The sequence below is a fragment of the Haliotis rubra genome, unplaced genomic scaffold (genome assembly GCF_003918875.1).
Source record: "Haliotis rubra isolate DU_JTF1 unplaced genomic scaffold, ASM391887v1 Scf1739, whole genome shotgun sequence".
Classification (NCBI taxonomy): Eukaryota; Metazoa; Mollusca; class Gastropoda; order Lepetellida; family Haliotidae; genus Haliotis; species Haliotis rubra.
In genome coordinates this window covers 12231-26228 of record NW_025765713.1, presented here as the reverse complement: position 1 = coordinate 26228, position 13998 = coordinate 12231, and the positions used below count along the sequence as shown (strand labels likewise).

The 13998-nt window shown below is 40.2% G+C and overlaps 2 long non-coding RNA genes across 2 annotated transcripts; both read left to right on the top strand.

The window, feature by feature from the left end:
- Positions 1-1229: 1229 nt before the first annotated feature.
- On the top strand, positions 1230-4243 carry LOC124272859. The gene is made up of 4 exons (XR_006897451.1): positions 1230-1365; positions 2425-2942; positions 3422-3566; positions 3821-4243. It is a non-coding gene; the product is annotated as an uncharacterized LOC124272859 (long non-coding RNA).
- Positions 4244-10950: 6707 nt separating this feature from the next.
- Positions 10951-13508, top strand: LOC124272860. The gene is made up of 4 exons (XR_006897452.1): positions 10951-11031; positions 11432-11525; positions 12036-12159; positions 12439-13508. It is a non-coding gene; the product is annotated as an uncharacterized LOC124272860 (long non-coding RNA).
- The last annotated feature ends 490 nt before the right edge of the window (positions 13509-13998 follow it).

Here is a 13998-nt window from a genome sequence, read left to right as displayed (position 1 = left end):
TATTTGTCATTTAACTAGTGAGTTCATATCAGCAACGCTATGTTCATAGTTAGAACTAGTGAGTTCATATCACTAATTAGTGAACTCCGAGTTCACTCACCAGTTCAAGTTTTAGTGTCACCCATCTCATTAATCCTTTAAAACAACATGTATCTACCTCGGCCGAACATCAAAGGATTTTTACTGTAATAACAAATGTCTACTTCCAGGTACGACACCCATTCCATCAACATCCCTGTAACAACTAAACACCTATACATCGATCGGTTTTCTCTCGGGTAAGGTCAATTTTTCAGTCGTGTTTCCACGATTTCAGTAGTCGATAGCTTGCGACAAATCCTATGTCTTACAGCTTAGCTGCGACTAGTTGTATGTGATTTCACATCGTTACTATTTGAGTGTTCTCACGTTGCAACTATGTTGCGTGATACAAGCTGTTACTACAAGTCGTACCTTGAGAAGGCAACTTTATAACATGAATACTTTGATTACCTTGTCTGGCACTCGGATTTAGGGAATACAACAAGAGCAGGACTCGGTATCAACATAAAGTATCTGAGTTTAGTATTTAAGTTAAAATGCTTAATGGTATAACAGGCTCCTGTAGATGGGACTTGCCTGGATGGCATGGCATAATGCCACTAGGTAGTATAGAAACAACAGTACGTGAACAAAGGGAATGTAAACATACGTATATCCTTTTTAAACCTACATATAAATTCTCTACCATTTAGAGGTCATACAATCGGCGCCATTTAACTACTGGCTTCCTTTGCTATCTTATCACTGTTGTTATTTCACATGTACTTATAAAGTTATCTGTTTCATTGGGTTTACATTAATATATAACCAAATATACCCCGAAACGTCGTTTTTCCTCAAAATGAAGATGGTGATATCCATAAATGCTTGCCTTTATCCTCTATTATCGGTCTATAATATATATTTGATTACGCATATCTATTCTTCGATCTACAAGTGATCACTGTAAATGTGGGTTTAATACAGTGATAGAAACCACCTGCTTCCATTAGAAGAATGGATGTGTCAGAAAAACACGACTAACGATCCTTGTAATGAACGCCCCTGAAGGTCAATTATCGATTACACGAATCCGATACGCCTGATTGGTCACGTTGTACATACGCAACAGAATAACGTCGTCCGTGACACATGTGTGGCCGTTTATTGACTTCTACCTGGTCTGCAACAACCTGTTACTCTCAAACCAAACTGCTGTAAGTGTTGCCTTATGCAAACAGACGTGTTTATTGAAAATATAATCATTCCAATTCTTGCTCTATAAGTGAAGCATCTATTCAGATACATGGATTATGCACTGTAGAGGATATGAACATGCATCAGGTATGAAGAAATACGATGTTATATACATAATAATTATTAATGTTTCATAAACAACTAATTATTCATTATGAAATTTTATTGATGTCAGTATGAATGTAAGTTTATTTCGAATCTTGGTTGTGTGCTGGTTTTAATGTTTCAGTGTTTCACAAACATCGAGATAATCTGAAACACTTGAAGGCTGGCTGTGTTTTTTGTGTTAACACCTATTTCATATCGTCACATTAATAGGATAAATATTTATGTTTACAAAGCTCCTTTCAACTCCAGCTTCTAGCCTGATTTCCGGGTTATTTATCATTGACAATCTGATAGAATCTCAACGTATCAACGTGAGATTATTTCTTCGCCGATCATAAAACATTTGCTGTATGTGGTTCGTCTTCACACCCTTCCTCGTTTATAATATAATATTTAATATTTATAATTATTGTATTTAATTTTATAGTTGAGTTTTCATCTCCATTCAGTCCTGTTGTGAGATGCAAGTGACAATACAGACTAACTTCTTTGAGTGAGTGAGTTAAGATTTTAAGTCACATCGGCAATATTTCAGCCATATCGTGACTAAATCAAATTAAAATAAATGAACAGTTAAATGTAAATTATAAAATTCTGTCAACGAAGGTCAGTAAAACAACTGGATTATCACAGATATAAATATAGAACAAGTAATTAAAGCATACATGACAATACAATATAATGACAGGCTATAGATTGCCAACAACTGAAGGTATATCGCCATACTAGGAGGAACCATGGGGAGGATACAGTACCTAACTTCTGTGAGAGAGCATTTTAGAAGTTGTATAGGTGAAGGAAAACCAAGTCAACTTCTTTATTGCAATGAGTGCAAGTACAGAGTAAGGCAACTCTTGGTCGTTGATTCCTTTAGGTTCTTACCATCGCCCTGTCATACTTCAGTGTTGAAATGTGGTCAGTCCTGAATTAAAACTAAAAGTACATTTTCGCAATCGTCACAATATCCTTAAAAACGTCACAATGTCGAAACATGAGCTCACGAACTAAAACCTAATACCTTTCTTTTCTCCTTTTCAGACCTGAGTCCGAGTGGGATTAATTGCATATCCAAACCCTGTGTGGTATAGTACTACTAAACATGAGGAAATATTTTCGCTTAATGTTTCGCTTTTTACTTCTTTGCATGGGTATTACCGCATATTTGCTTATTGCAACATTAGTTGATGTATCGCTTGATACTGAAACAATCAATCAGAAAGACGACAATGGACTGGTAGAGAGCAATGGTGTCACATTTGCCCGCCATGGTGTGGCATTGAGAGATCAAAACGAACCTGGATATAATGAACCAGGATTTGCCGGGGATTGGAATAACACGAAAGATAAGGTTCAGCAAAGTGTAGATCACATATCCCTACTGAACCAAATAAAAGATAAGGCTCTTGCCAGGAAGGATGGAGTCCCCACATGACCTGGAACGTGTTCAGGTACAGTTGCCAAGAGACAAGGAGGTAGACAGTGAGAGACTCCACCATAAACAAGTCTCGGACACACCATATCCACAGTTTGTTAAAACAGCCCCGAAAATGGTCCGGGTAAGTATTATTGTTATCGGTCTGGGCATGTTATACGTAATTATCAAGGGAAGCTGAGCTGTTTCCACAGATGTCAAGGCATTAGGGACGTGGTTATCGTATTACAGCATAAAGAGACAGAATTAATTCTTATCAATAATAAATATTTCCATGATACTAAACTCTTGTGTAGATCTTACAGTGACGTCAGACGTGATTCGCAGGAGAAAATGCATGGAAATGAGCATGCCATCTTCCACGTGGTAATGACATGACGTCACAAATATGATGTGACAACCAACGACGTCTTTGGGCGAAACTTAGGATTTTAATGATGGATAATGGTCGTTGCTTTGGTCATTTTTTTGAGAACCAATTATAAATATCTTTGTCTTGTTTTCATGACAGCATCATTTTACGAGATGATGAAAGCTTATCAAAAGATGTTCCGATTGCTGCACGTAACTGAAACTGATGTTTCCGTACCTACGTTGTTGCAGGAGAATTTGGTGTGCCTTACATTCCTAAACTCAACACCACAGAGAAGAAAGTAATGGACAAAATGTTCCGTGTGCATTACTTCAACGTCTACGTCAGTGACAGAATCTCCGTACACCGACGTCTGCGGGACACGAGGTCACAAGAGTACGTATCTACTGTGACAGTCAATATTCTGAATGTTGCACTGGGGTTATTCAGTGTGGCTTGCAGCTCATTTTATCGGCAAGGTCATATCCTGTGTGCGTAATACACTTTATTCTGACGGGAGCAAAATTAGTTTCTTCATATGGTTTATTATGTTCTTATGTTATTATCTATACATTAGTATAGATGTCAGAGCAACGTTTTTGTAATGTGATTGATATATGTATATCTGTATTAGTTGTCTTTGTTGTAAGATGTAAGGGTCAAACATTCCGCCCAAACCTGTCCATGGCGAGCGTCATCATTTGCTTCTTCAAAGACGAGGCATGGTCGGTCTTGCTTCGGACAGTCCACAGTATCCTGGACAGATCACCATCACATCTGCTGCGGAGATTATCCTCGTAGATGATTTCTCTTCGTCTGGTGAGACTATTGACTTCCCTATGCATATAAAAATCACGAAACTTGTCTTATCAAGTCACATCAATGTTTCTGTATAGTGACAATTGACTACTTGACCACACGCCTCTCATCAACAACACAATCAATGACGTCCGTCCTATATTGCAGTAATCAGGAGGCAGTTGTATCTTGCGAATATGCAATTCAGAAAGAAAGATATGTTACTTCACACAACGATCAGCAAAATTCCAACACTATCACGTCACCCTCCAGTATTCGACCAAGTATCGACATATCGATAAGAGTATAGTATTAAGAGCAGTATGAATATTTCATCGAGGTATGGTGATAGACTGATCGCGATCCCTATTTGTAGACACCTGGGGGGGCATGTTTTGGTACAGTGAAGCAGTTCAGATTTGGAATATGAAAGGGTGGTTCATACCCATACTTTTCATAAAATAACGTCAAGCAGAAATTCTCATTCGAAAGCCGCACAATTGTGTTATGGCTAATATTTGACGAATGGGCGGGGTGACTGATACCATTTTGTGCTGACCGATGACCTCTCTATGACAAGTCCTAAAGCTATGCAGATCAAAACGCACCAGCTATTTTTGTTTTGAGAATGGAAGCTTTACATCCAGAAATTACACAACTTAAGTTTGTACAGTATGCCAAGTACTGTGATGAAGGTCAGCGTCCTAACATATCAAGGAACTTAAAACCATATCAAGGCTTGTAACCCAACAACGGCCTACGAGATCTGTCTACAAGAACCAATGACAGGAGATACACACTACTTATATCTATTGTTTTAGTTTCGCAATTCCTCAAATAGATATAGATGGAATATTACTGGGGCCGCGTCAAACAACAAACAATCAATGCATTTTTTCAAATTCTTCTTACCAGGGGAGCATTTAATCGTTACGTGGAACGATGTTGAACATGCCGTTTATAGGCATAATTAGAGGTAGTGTACGTGTGATCTCAGAGGGAGATAGATGACGACATGATACTGACAATGTAACCTGCTGACTAATGATTGAGAAATATGAATATATACTGAGGGAAAAAATAAGGGATCACATGAAAGCACGGGTGTTCCTTTATTTGTTTCCAGGTTTCTTCACAAGCTATGCGATACAACACTTGTGAAGCTATGCGATACAACGCTTGTGAAGCTATGCGATACAACGCTTGTGAAGCTATGCGATACAACGCTTGTGAAGCTATGCGATACAACGCTTGTGAAGCTATGCGATACAACGCTTGTGAAGCTATGCGATACAACGCTTGTGAAGCTATGCGATACAACGCTTGTGAAGCTATGCGATACAAAGCTTGTGAAGCTGTGCGATACAACGCTTGTGAAGCTGTGCGACACAACGCTTGTGAAGCTGTGCGACACAACGCTTGTGAAGCTGTGCGACACAACGCCTGTGAAGCTATGCGATACAACGCCTGTGAAGCTATGCGATACAAAGCCTGTGAAGCTATGCGATACAAAGCCTGTGAAGCTATGCGATACAAAGCCTGTGAAGCTATGCGATACAACGCTTGTGAAGCTGTGCGATACAACGCTTGTGAAGCTGTGCGATACAACGCTTGTGAAGCTGTGCGATACAATGCTTGTGAAGCTGTGCGATACAACGCCTGTGAAGCTTTGCAATACAACGCCTGTGAAGCTATGGGGATACAACGCCTGTGAAGCTATGCGATACAACGCTTGTGAAGCTATGAGGATACAACGCTTGTGAAGCTATGTGATACAACGCTTGTGAAGCTAGGAGATACAACACTTGTGAAGCTATGCGATACAACACTTGTGAAGCTATGCGATACAACGCTTGTGAAGCTATGCGATACAACGCTTGTGAAGCTATGCGATACAACGCTTGTGAAGCTATGCGATACAACGCTTGTGAAGCTATGCGATACAACGCTTGTGAAGCTATGCGATACAACGCTTGTGAAGCTATGCGATACAACGCTTGTGAAGCTATGCGATACAACGCTTGTGAAGCTATGCGATACAACGCTTGTGACGAAACCTGGAAAAAATAATGGAACACTTGTGCTTTCATGTGATCCCTTATTTTTTCCCTCAGTATATATACTATCTGAAAGAAATGGTACCCGAAAGACGTTTGAAACTGTATTCATACGTTCATACAGAACGCCCCAACCCATTTTATTCCCGTTCACATTCGCAAAGTTATTAAGACATAGTTCGCTCCCTACCAATCAGCAGATCCTGACACACCACAGCCTTCATTTAGATTAATGTTCGTAATCCATTTATGAAAAGAATGTAGCTTCATAAAAATAAATGAATAAATGTAAGACATATAAATAAAAATAGTATATTTACTCTTTGAATATTGTTGTTTCATGCCTCCTGCAGATTATCTGAAGGTCCCCTGAAAAGATATATGTCGGATTATCCTCTGGTGAAGATTCTGAGGACAACCAAACGGGAGGGTCTGACCCGAGGCCGACTGATAGGGTATGAGATCGCCAAGGGTCCTGTCTAGATCTTCCTAGACTCGCATGTAGAGTGCTTCCCAGGTACTCATGCTTAAACCTATAGAGTATATCATGGGCAGTATTTATTTTTTAAAATGCTTAAAGTAATCGCACCTCTAAAAAACGTAATCAAAACAACAAGTTACCTCAGTTCAAGCACCTCAGCATGTCTCCAGATCGGCGAGTAACTCCACATTTCCACACCGTACTATGATATGACGTATTCACAGAAACGATCGTATCTGTGACCTCTATAAATATGTGCATCACATACAGCAAGCTAACAGGCAATATCACATGTATAAAAATTCAAATAGACGGTGACCATGAACGTTTCCCCTGAAACAAAGTCAAACTGGACATCAGAGATCCATCGGAATGTTTGAATATATAGAGTCTGGTCAATAGGCTGCACTTGTAGTTGACTCGTCGAAGCTTGAATATGCCATTTGTTTTGTAGAAGGCTCCTATTGATGTCCTCACTTGGTCTAATGGAAGTTACCCTTGAAGGTCTGGGTCACGCGTGTCGTAGAAGCGACTAACGGCGTTGCGTAGATAGATGCTCATGATGGCGATCACTGGATTGTCTAGTCCAGACTCCATTATTTATAGATCGCAGCCATATATAGCTGGAATATTGCTGATTGCGGGGCCACACAACAACCAACCAATCTAATGGACGTATGAGGGCGTCAAACAATCCGTGGCATGCTTCATACAATGATTTGATTACACAGAGGGCATTGGTAACGATTTTGCTTAGAGGTATAATGTCTCCTTGAAGACTTTCTCGATGACCAGTAAAACAATGATTCAGAGGACATCTACTCGAATTGACATCATCAACTGAAGAGTAAAAGGTAAATAAGGTTCAAATGTTGAACAGAACACAATTAATATTATAAATAATTATTTGTGTTTTAATGACTGATGCATTCTATATTGGCTGTCTATTCAAGGTTAAGAGGGGTTTAGACAATATGTCTGTCTACTCATACGCGTCCCGCAATTTCGTACTCTTCTTGTCGTTAAACAATATCTTGTGTTTTGTTTACAATCGATGCCGCACGTCGATACTAGAAACCACACCCACACGAATGCCGTTAATCAGACCTGTCTGTGCCCCTATTACAGGCTGGCTGGAACCCTGCTTGATCGCATCGCTGAGAACCGAAGAACGTTCCCTTCCCGCATATTCCTACATTGACAAAGGACCACTTTGGCAGTTTCGCCTCTATGGACAGGACCACTTTGGCAGTTTCTGCTATCTATGGACGAAATCAGATAGGGGTATTCAACTGGCAGAACCTTATTTTCACCTGGATCCTCATCCCAGAGAGCGTGGAGGAGAAACTGCGCAAGTCCACTGCTGATCCTATAAAGGTAATATATACGGTTTTAGTACGCATATTCTGGATCCTCATCCCAGAGGCGTGGAAATATATAGACAAAATGTGTTTGATATCCTGAGTATTAAAAAATGTATCATGAGCAGTTGTGACTGGGTGTTTACATCCTGAACCTCAAACCTTGTGGTGGGCGATTGTATCAGGGATGTAAATATATATACATCAATACACAATATGACATGCTTCGTTTATCTAACACGAATTCAGCTGTACAATCAGGCTAAAAGATTTCTAAAAAAAATTCATAGTTTAATCTACTGTATCTTTTATGCCAGTGAAGATCCGGGTTGGAATTGATCTTCAGTAACCCATGTTTGCCGTAAGAGGCGGCTAACGGGATCGAATTGGTCGAGGCTCGCTGACTAGGTTGACAGATGTCATCGTATCCCAATTGCATAGATTGATCTTCATGATGTTGATCACTTGCTTGACTGGGCCAGACTCAATTATTTACAGACCGACGCCATTTAGCTGGAATATTGCTGAGTGCGGCGTTAAACTCAGTCACTACTGTATCTTTTATGTGACAGGTCAGCCACTATGCCGGGAGGTTTGTTCGCCATTGACAGGAATTACTTCACAACACTTGGCACCTATGACCCTGCACTCCTGTACTGGGAGGAAAACATGGAACTCTCATTCAAGGTAACCTTGGCTCTCAAATTACTCGAAATGTCCTCGAAGTACACATCTTGTTGAACCAGTCGTCTGTCGCCTTACATTCTTTGTATTCTTTTAATTATATAGCGGTATAATACAGGACACAAAGGATATTTGACACCATCTTGTCTGACTTATTTCCCTTGCGACTCTTCTGAACTTTTGTCCTTACCGGTAGGTCAACTCTTTGAAAATCCAAATGCGAAGATATGGTTAAGACAAACGTCTTTCGTCAAGACCTCATCCTCGATATTGAAGCAACTCACATTTTAGTCCATCATTCTGTTGTTCTTAGGACCCATCTCCCAACTAAATTACATAATGACCATCTCATTGGTGGCTCTTGTTCCCCATTACCATCTTGTTAACCACTGTTACGGTTTCGTAGAATAACTGTGTGCATCGCGTGGAGACAGGGATAAAATGCATGTTTGTATGTATGCAGAACAAGATGCATCCTTTTAGCGGCATCTTGAAGATCTATCTCAAATTAAGCTGATAATAAGTGTTTCCCTTCACCATTTACCAAGTATATACCCTTGATGGATCCCCATAAGCTTTGAATGCCGTCTGTCTTCAGATTGGTAAACGTCTATATAATTTATTACTTCTGATTTTTTTACCTTGACGAAATATGTAAATAATAGTTTGAAAAATGTTAAAAATAGGTTGAAGCATCATTGAATCTGCGTAAGACATTGAACATGACATTTTGAGAAATGAGCATGACAACAGTGTGAAATATTATGATGTTCTCTCTTGGATCAGATCTGGATGTAATGATACCAATGGAACCATCGAGGCTAATTCCATGTTCCCAAGTTGGACATATCTTCCGTTATCAGAACCCCATTAAATGGAGCAGCACAGTCGTCAACGTTCTCAAAAGGAACTACATGAGAGTTGCGGAGGTGTGGATGGACGAGTACAAAGGAGTACATGTACGATGCCTCCTTCCAACGAGCAGTACGTGGCACGTCATACGTGTATTTCTAAGACACTTAGAAACCTTGCTTCCCACAAGTAGCAAAATATCCCTTTGAAGTTAACATGTATTTATTTTCACCTTAAGGCGGCTTCCTGTTTCCATAACAGGCGACTTACATAGATCATTTGGTAAGGATGACCGTCGTACGTGTAGTGTGGCTCGTTTTGTTCAGTCACTGGTCACTAGGCTGGTCACCTTCGAAGGACAACCGAGAATTATTCATGAGTGGCTGACTTCTTACTAAGTTTCAGATTTAAAGGATTTTTAACAACCTAAATGTCCGCTTAATTCTACTTTTCAAAAGAGATGGGATTGTTTGAAGCTTTTGAATGAATATGTTTTATCTGAGGTTGATACAATTTATACTTTTTATAGGTATGTAACTATCTCGTCTCCTGATGATTGGATGTTAGTCATAATAGTATTCGAGAGTACATTGTAGGCTGTAGGAGTTTTATTGCTTCAGTTGTATTGTTTTGATTTACGGCGAGCATTGTGCACAATTGCCCGTGTCTGATGTTATGGTTTAAATCCAGCTGGGGATCTGTACAGGAAGCTGAAGTACTGTATGTCCCCATGATCCCTGCAGTAAGGTGGATAGCTTTAGTTGCTGGTGGTCCATAGCTCGTGTTTTAATGTTATTGAATGTCATATCGATTTGTTTTGGAGTAGAATATTTTAGAACTAGAAATGATTAGTTTGTATACTCGAATTTTGTGGTATGCTGCTTCGTGACAGATATTTATGATATCTAAATTGTTCCCGTCGCTATGTGGCTGAAATACTGCCGATGTGACGTAAAACAATAACGCACTCACGGGTGGCTTTAAGGCGTGCGCATACCCATTACTGGGTATTTCTAACAGAGGGCAAGTCTCAAGGGGCACATCATGCGACAGGTGCTTGAGAATCCCTGTATATTCTCACGAGTGAAGCTTGTCAAACATCCACTCACTACTGGTTAAAGCGTCCGCTCGTCACACCGAAGACCCGGGTTCGATTTCCCACATGGGAACAATGTGTGAAGTCCATTTCTCGTATGTCCCGCCGTGATGTTGCTGGAATATTGCTAAGAGCGGCGTAATACTCAACCCACTCACTCACTCTCCACGACCCGTGTTGCTCATGTTAGCCTGATTCGAGGAAGAGTTCATCAGTCAACTAGAGAACTACTCACTGACTAACTGGCACATGAATTCATATATTGATATGTTTTGAGGTATATCACGATTGGCAAAGTGATAGTACTGGACGTCATATTAAATCAGAAAAAAAGAACTCTACACGTGAGATGAAAAGGTACGAATATTCTTTAAGTATATAATGTTCATATATTATTTTTCGAATCAGGACTTTGGAGACATATCGGCCAGGAAGCGACTTAGGAGAGAGCTTACATTGTCACGACTTCCGGTGGTATATGACGAATGTATTTCCGTTTCCGGAGCCGGTGAAATCCATAGCTGCTGGAGAAGTGCGTACCCTAGTGTTATAAATAAAACCACGTAATTTCAGTTGTTAACCAGTGCTTACAAAATATACTTGTAACTGTGTACAATCTTTATGTAGTAGACACATGTGTCTGGAGAGTGGAATCTGCAGAATATTGTTCAAAGCTAACAAACCACTCATTCAGCCCCTTCCACTTGAACGCGGGGGCGGTGTGGTGTAGCCTAGTGTTTTGCGATGGCTCGTCAGATTGAAAACCCGGGTTCGATTCCCCACATGGGTACAATGTGTAAAGCCCACTTCCGGTGTCCCCGCCGTGATATAGCTATAATATTGCTAAAAAAGCGGCGTTAAACCATACTCATTCACTCACTTACTCACTCACACCACTTTCACGCACTCCAGTCGATGACTATATGTTGTAGATACGTAACATGGCGAAGCCTGTTTGCCTGGATAGCATGGGGAAGTCGATGAAACCAGGGTGTGTTTGGTTGTCACGGCCAGGGTATAAATCAGGTTTGTAGATAGGGTTCTGGAACTGATCTGGTAACGCATTGCTCACATCCGTCATGCGTGATATTTACGTGTTACTCTCAAAACAGAAACAGGTGTAACTTTTAACTGTCAGAACTCAGGTCGAACCTCGATCATAGAAACAAATGTGTTTACCAGATTGATTCTCAGAGTTACATTCTCCGTACATTAGCCTTAAGCTTACATTGTGCCAAATTTGAAATCTACTAAAATGGAACATTTTTCTACAGTTCTCTATACGTTTACATCCTCGGAAATGTACGCGACATCAGTTCTCTGCTCTGCTAATTGATATAATATTCATACAGCTGTCATACCGTGTGTGATAATGGCAGCGTTAAATGGATATCCCTGCATGGCGAAGGGATGCAACTTCCTCAGGGAGTCCAGATATATTTGACAAAGAGTAACTGTTGTCATGCTACTCATTGGATTCATCGAGAGAATCACCTGGCAACCCTATATGTAAGAGTATTGCTGTCAATGTTCCAGTGGTGGCAACTGAGGGAAGACCGGACTCTGGGCATGGCTATGCAGGATAAAAAGCCATGAGAAGGGCACCCTTGTGTTGAAGAAAAGCTGCCCTGGACAACAGTCGTGGACCTACGACAAGGAGGTGTGTTTCTTCCTAGACGATTGAACCGTTTCTACTTCTACGCATCCTTTTAAAACAACCATGATTTGTTCTTTGTTGTTGTTTGTTTCCGGAGTTTTATAAAGTATGTTTAATCACAGTTTAGTACAATATATCTCGGTAAAAATTCGTACAATAACCAAAAAATGTATTTCTTACAAAACTGAATTCAAAATCAAATGGTCGGTCTTTGAATTAAAACTTCCGAGGTGTGGCATGAAAGTATTAAATTCTTTGTGATGTTGACTCAATTTGTTTCAGAATCAAACCATGCTTCACAGCCCTTCTAAAATGTGTTTACAAGTGACTGTGTGCAACTTAAGCTGACACTCGCTACATGCTCGGGAACGGCATGGCAAAGTGGATAGTGCCACTGAAGAGTATGCAATCTAAACATTAGCGTGACAGTATCGAGATAATTGTGTATATCAAACGATCTCAAACTGAGGTTGGCTGACGATGTGCTTCATATCATCCAAGGAGAATGTATCGAATGAAGTAAGAAAAGGACTGAAGGAACATACGAAGACAAAGTTCTAAATTCATCTGGACATCTGCAGCGCTGTATAACGCCGTTTTCCATAAAATCTGTACATGGAAATATATCCATTGAATGTTGGACTTCAGGTGACCTTGAACTTCACACGACACGTGTACATATACGTTTGCTGGTTAATGTAACCAGATATCTTTGAGTAACATTTGACATGCTACACATTTGATCCATCAATCCATCACCTGTCACGAAATGCAACTCTATATGGAAGAGTGTTAAAAGCTGTCAGTGTTCCGATGATAGCAACTGAGGGAATACCATAGCGGAAAGTAAGAAGTGCACATGTTTTTGGCTAATGTCACACAAATCCAGTGCTACCGTGGAATAATACTCTCACTGATGTGAACGACATTAGAAACCTTATATATATTTTTTAATATGACTCAACTCGGAAATTGACGAAAGGTTCTCTGTAAGGTAAAGGGAATGGGCTTATTCATGTCGTTAACGTTAGACAGAGTTATTGTTTAGGGGTTGGCGCAGTACTTATCTGGTATTGGAACACTATGACTGGCAGACCCTTATTTAATTTTACATACGAACTTATGTGCTGCGAACTGTGTCCAGTAGACGCTGAACCATAATCACGACAACTAAATACAGGGGTAGGGCGATGACTTGTGATTTACGCACTAAAGCAGTTATCTGCGAATGAAAAAAATCTCCCCAGAACAACAAATAATGTATAAAAACAAGCTACTAGGAAACACTACTGAACTCAGGTAGTATTACGTAAGGTATCTTAGGTGATGAATAAAACCGGATTCATGATTTTCACAATTGATCCTTGTTCCGTTTGTTGTCGTTTGGGGGGCTGATGGGGGTAGCCTAATTAGTGGTTAAAGCGTTGGCTCGTCACGCCAAAGACCAGGTTCGATTCCCACATGGGCACAATGTGTTTAAGCCCATTTCTGGTGTCCCCGCCGTGATATTGCTGGAATATTGCTAAAGCGGCGTAAAATCCTAAACTCAGTCAGTCAGTGTTGTCGTTTTGTCGGAACGTTAAGCCCATGATATACGTTGTCCTGTGGGCGCAATAAACGATTACTTTTCAGTTCGATAAGACATTAAAAATTCTCTATCTGCAGTGTATAGTCAAACCTTACTGGTGGAATTACTGTTTTTCAAGACGACCAATAATTACACGTAACCTCACATACAACACACATGCATGATTCCAACTCTGCACGGATACATAGCTCAACAGTCGCATCTGGAATAAAGACTATACATCCTCTTTTTCGGCACACTTTAGTCGTATCCTG